The sequence below is a fragment of the Gekko japonicus genome, unplaced genomic scaffold, assembly GCF_001447785.1.
Source record: "Gekko japonicus isolate JY-2015 unplaced genomic scaffold, Gekko_japonicus_V1.1 scaffold501, whole genome shotgun sequence".
In the NCBI taxonomy this organism is placed as follows: Eukaryota; Metazoa; Chordata; class Lepidosauria; order Squamata; family Gekkonidae; genus Gekko; species Gekko japonicus.
This window is the reverse complement of record NW_015175985.1, coordinates 1,021,767-1,027,505: the sequence shown is the minus strand read 5'-3', so window position 1 is coordinate 1,027,505 and position 5,739 is coordinate 1,021,767.

Sequence of the window (5,739 nt, the reverse complement as noted above, 5' to 3'; positions counted from 1 at the left end):
CCAGGGTGGGTGGCCATTTTAACTAAACTAAACAACCTAAACTAAAGCAAACACAAGATGGAGTCTATTCTGTCACATCCAACAAGCCAACCCTATTGCACAACATCATTTTCCAATCTAAACATTTTCAAAAGTTTATAAACTCCCAAAATTGCCAAAAGGATTCAAAATAATGTTCTCCAAGACACATGCAATTAGGAGGCTTGAAAATGATGCGAAAACATAGGTTAATAATTAACTATAATTTCTCATCTAAGAATTCCAGCAGCAGCAAACACCAGGCTCCCATCCAACAATCAATAGTAGCCATTTAAAAGAGCCAACTGCCCAAAAATATGTAAAACTTTGATTAGATTCTGCAATGGCTTTAGAACAATTAATCTACTATTAATGTATGAAACAGTATTGTTTCGATTTATTGGCATGACAATTGACACCATCAATATTTTTTTTTCATATCCAAGAAATTCTGAGAAAGGGGTTGCAAGTGCATGCTTCAGGCAGCGACAGGTCTCTATGAAGTGTGAATGATAACTTCCCTGCCTGGGAGGGGTGAGGCCAGTGCCAGTCACATGTGCTTGCTCTGTTCAAGCCAAGGAGGAGAAGGGAAGGAATGGAAGGGACTTGGGAGAGCTTGCTTGCCTGGTCTATCTGCCCCAGCTGCCCCCCCCCACTCACACTCTCCCACTGATTAAAGTACAGCACGCAGGGGTCTTTTGGGGCCAGAGTGCACCGGAGCACTGCTCCGGCAGCCCAGGAGCCCGTGCTAATGGTGAGCCCAAGTTGCCCTGCCCTCGCATGAAGTCTTAGGTTTGCAATTTTGGGAGAGGGGAGACTGCCTGTTGGGGAGGGCAGGGCTGTGGAGGCCCCCTAGATTTAGAGGCCCTAGGCTTCAGCCTACTTAGCCTATACATAAATCTGGCACTGATCCCAACCTAATGCATCGTAACACAGCAATACAGTAAAATATTGTAATTTATTTACTTACGTTATTTGTAGGGTTTCTAGCTCTGGGATGGTAAACTCCTCAACCTTTGAGGGTATAACCTTGGGAGAGTGGGATCAGATCTTGCTAAACCCATCATCAGCCAAGCCTGCACTGGAGCAAGGGAAGACCAGTCAGATATTGTCTTTAGTTCCACCCAGCTCCTGCACAGCCAGATATTGTCAGGGCAGCCATTTTACTGTGTAGTTGCAAAAAGAAAAAAAATCTATCCCCACTTCTAACTTTCTCCCTCCCCCTTTATTTTTTCAATATTAATGGCACCTCACTTACCCAGGTGTACAACAAATGTATTCAATAGTAGCACAGAAGTAAATCTCTGTTAATATTATGTACAGAAGGAAGGAGTTAATATTTCCCCATAAAATAGTAAACGGATGCTCCACTCCCCCCTTAACATGCATGATAATAAATGTTAATCTGCCTCAGTGGTAACATATGAGGAACAGAAGTTAGAATTTATTTATTTACTTTATAACCCGCCTTAATCCCCAAGGGGGACCCAAAGCAACTTTCATCTCCTCTCTTCTGTTTTATCTGCACAACAATCCTGTGAGGTAGGTTAGGTTAAGAAGGAGTGATAGGCTCAAGATCACCCAGCAAGCTTCCATGACAGAAGTGGGGATTTGAACCTGGGTTAAGACACTGAACTGCAGACCTGAAGGTTGGTAGTTCGGCAGTTCGAGACCCGAGTGCTGCATGATCCAGTGAGCTCCCATCTCTGGTCCCAGCTCCTGCCAACCTAGCAGTTTGAAAGCAAGAAATTGCAATTAGATAAATTAGTACCACTTTGGTGGGAAGGTAACAGTGTTCCGTTCCCCTCGGTGTTTAGTCATGCCAGCCACATGACCACGGAAATGTCTTCGGACAGTGCTGGCTCTTCAGCTTGGAAACAGAGATGAGCACCGCATCCCTAGACTCGTATTTGACTGGCTTTCGAGCTAGGGAAACCTTTACCTTTACCTTCCCTGAGCCTAGTCCAACACTAACCACTACACAACCTTAGCTGCAAATAGCATGGGGGTCTGGAGATAATCTGGGCCAAATATTCCAGTTCCTTTCAATTTTGGCCCTGGAATACACATGATCATCCTGAAGCTGATGGCTCCATTTTGACTGTCCTAGTTTTCTTTTCTTTTCTGGGCCCCCGTAGGGAATTTTTTTATTTGCATTTTCTAAAAACTACAATGAAATTAGGGAGGGGATCTACAAACTATAGGAGAAAGGAAAGAAAACCCACTAAAAACCCAAGAGTTGGAGGTCATATACTGCTTATAAAAGTATTAGCTTAACAATATAAAAATTGCTTTTCTTAACATTGAGAGTGGTCAATCATCTTCATCAATTGTGTTAACAAACCATCAGATCTGACTATATAAAGAGCATTCCAGGAGAATCGCTAACTGACTTAAACACAAATTTCAGAGAACAGTGGCATCTCACTTTACAATTGTTTTTCCCTCCTTCATTTAAAGCAAATTAATAATTAAATTTCCCTCAGTAGTTGTAACACAGCCAGTTTCTTTTCCCACGCTGTAATCTTCTTTCTTCTTGAACACTTTCCCTGTGGCCTTGTCTTGCTGAAACTGGAAGTTGTCATCTCAAAAAAAGTCCCTTTTTCTTTTTCAAGGACTGTTATCTGCTTGAATTCTTGCCTTCAATCTTAGAGATCATTCCATTTGTTGCTTTTGGAAGCCAAACTTAACGAGAGTTTATCCGCCCTTTTGCCCATCAGACTTATTTTGGATATGTCTATGGCATACCCCATCACTTTCAGCTTCGCTTAAATGTCTGCAGGCCCCACCACTTGAACCTACTCATTAGACTCTCCTCTTGAATATTGGAAGTCCCTGTGATCAAAGGCTAGTCGCTTCTCCAATGTTAACACATTCCCTTGAAAATAACAGCCAATATATAGCACAGTTCTTGTGAAGTACCTCATTTTTGCCAGCAAGGGGCAAAGGCTTAGCATCCAGCCTGAAAGAGTCTATGGTTACTTCTGGTCACATGGGCCATTTGCTTTTCCACTTCCTGAAAAAAGCTTGGATCTCACTTGCTGCTTCTACTGCATTGCTGATCGCCATTTTTAAACATGTTTACTTTTTATAGAATTTGCCAAAGTCCCAAAAACTTGGCCAAATGCTTATTTAGCTCCTGAAGTCTCTCTAATGCAGTCTATTGCCGCTTAAAACTCCGTCCCCACTACAAAGGCTTTTCTTTAATCACTTATTTGTTCTTTCCGGGGGATAGTCCCCCCCTCGCTTTTAGTAAAAGGGGACTCACTCATTCTCTGGTGTTCTCACTTTAATGGACTCACTCTTCAACATCTGATCACTCGGATCTCGCCAGGTAATAATTTCAATGCTGTACCTCCAAGCTCTTGTCCCGGTGTGCATAGCTTAGTCCCATTTGGGAACATAGTGCAGAGACCTTCAAGGCAAAGGGAAGCCTCAATCTGCCAGCAGTGTGCCCACAGAGAGGCAAGCCTCAGTGCCCCATGGCAAGGGACCCATCACAAGAGTCCTAGGAGGGTGCGGACATTCACACCCCCTCTCATTGCACTGGTCCACGGATCGCCTCCCAGGAGCTCCCTGGGGATGCAGCTGCCATCAGCCCGCCAAAACCGGAAGTCCTAGATTTATTTTCTGATGAGTTATAGTTGCCACAAATGGACAGACAGATGAACATGTGGATCCTTTTATTATCACAGATGCATGCTAACAGGCAGTCAAGTAACTGTTTTGTTAGGATATCCAGTTTGGATCTGGTTCATATGTGGGGGGGAGGTGGAATCTTTGGGGGTCCATGGTGGCTATCAGCAGCCTTGGATATCCAATAAATGATGCAATAGGCCCTCAAAGGGCTGGACATTTCATAAGGTAAAGGGTACATTTAAGGTTCTATAGGTCAGTACCATCTTAAACCATGTCTGTACTTACAACTGTGAAGAGACAGGAAGGGTACTATACAAGCTCACTTTGCTATCTGGGAGGTGCCCACAACACCAACACCAACACCAACATTATTTGCCTTACCTCTCTTGCTATCTGGCAACTAGAGAATTGCACTCTTGGTAGCACAGGTTTGTTGGCTAATTCAATGATGTTATTTTAATTTGGGGTTAAATTTATTATACAATTGGATTTATTATAAAAATTTCACAATTTCATTTCATTTTTTTAAATTCAGAATAATTGGTGGAATTTATATGGCTATACCTATGGCCCATCACTAATACCAGCAATACAATTACAAATATACAAGGTAATTTTATCTTTGAAAGAATAATTTTTTCAATTAATAATGATTTAATATACATTTGGAAGTAAATAATTAAGTTTCTTTCCCCCCCTCCTATTTTTCTTTTTCTTTTTATAATCTCAGGAAACAACATCTGTGTTGTGTCTATAGTATATTGCTAATTGTGACCACTGAGGAAGGCCCTTAGGGGCCGAAACGCGTTTGGTCTTCAATAGGAAAGTGTTTACCCATCATATGTATTAATATTTGATAAGTTTTTATAAGTCTGATACTTAGAAAAAGATTTTTATCAGTATAGGTTTTAACATGAGTACACCCTAATAAATATTTGTACTTTTATAATATACACTGTAATTATAGCACCTTCACATTCTGATGAGCATGTTGGCTTGATCCCAAGAATTCTGAGAGAGGACTTGTACTCAAGAAAATGTGCTTACCACCTCCCCCTTCTTTCTGTAGTTCCCGGTCCCCCATCCCCCTGAGTTATTGACTATTGAATATGGTACAACATGCAGCAGACAGAATGAGAAACTGGCAGACATTGCCCACCACTTGCATGAACAGTGTACTGGAGATTGGGTTTGGTTACCCATGGTCATTATACATGATATTGTATATTCAACATATCTACAATGGGAACAGGAAACCTGGTATATACTTAGTAATTTCTCATTGCAACAAGATAAGTTTTATTTTAGCAAGTTACCAGCCCTTATGGTTGAAGAAACAACTTTGAAAACACTTGAACAATGGATAGTGAAATTTCTGACACCAGGTGAGGGCTAGGCAGGATTTCTGAACAGCACTCTCTGTTACTGAAGGTTGCTATAATAAGTTGCCAGTGCTTTCTGTGAAAACCGATTTTGGAAGCAGAATAAGTTATATAAAGTCAAAAATATAAACCCTAGACCAAGGGTCCTCAACCTTTTGAAGCCTGTGCGCACCTTTGGAATTATGACACAAAATGGCTGCCAAAAGATGCTGCGTCAATGGCAAAATGTCAGAGAATGAAGTCATACATAAATTGATAGTAACTCTTCAGCATTTCAGAGAAGCTCTGTTTAACAGGATGCCTTTTAATTTGCACATTCAATCAGATGCCCTGCTGTTCAAAAGCCCTACTTGGCCTCACCCACTTCCTACAACCACTTGGAAGGCACCAGGAAATTTGTTGGCAGGGCACCAGGTTGGCAACCCCTGCCCTACACAATTTTAATTATTTTGCATAGTTCAAAAATTGAGTTTCTTAATGATGGATGAGTTTGGTGCATAATATACACAGTATGAGCCCTGCTTTACTATTTGTACTGTGTGAGGATTCTGTTACCAACTGAGCATAAAAATCAGCAATGTACAGAGATTTCCACAGATGTGAACAAGAAAGCAAAACCTTATGCCTTTTTAAGCAGAAGGCCACAAAAAAGCTGCAGCCCTTCCCTCATTCCCAAACCAGCATAAATTGATTGGGCTCA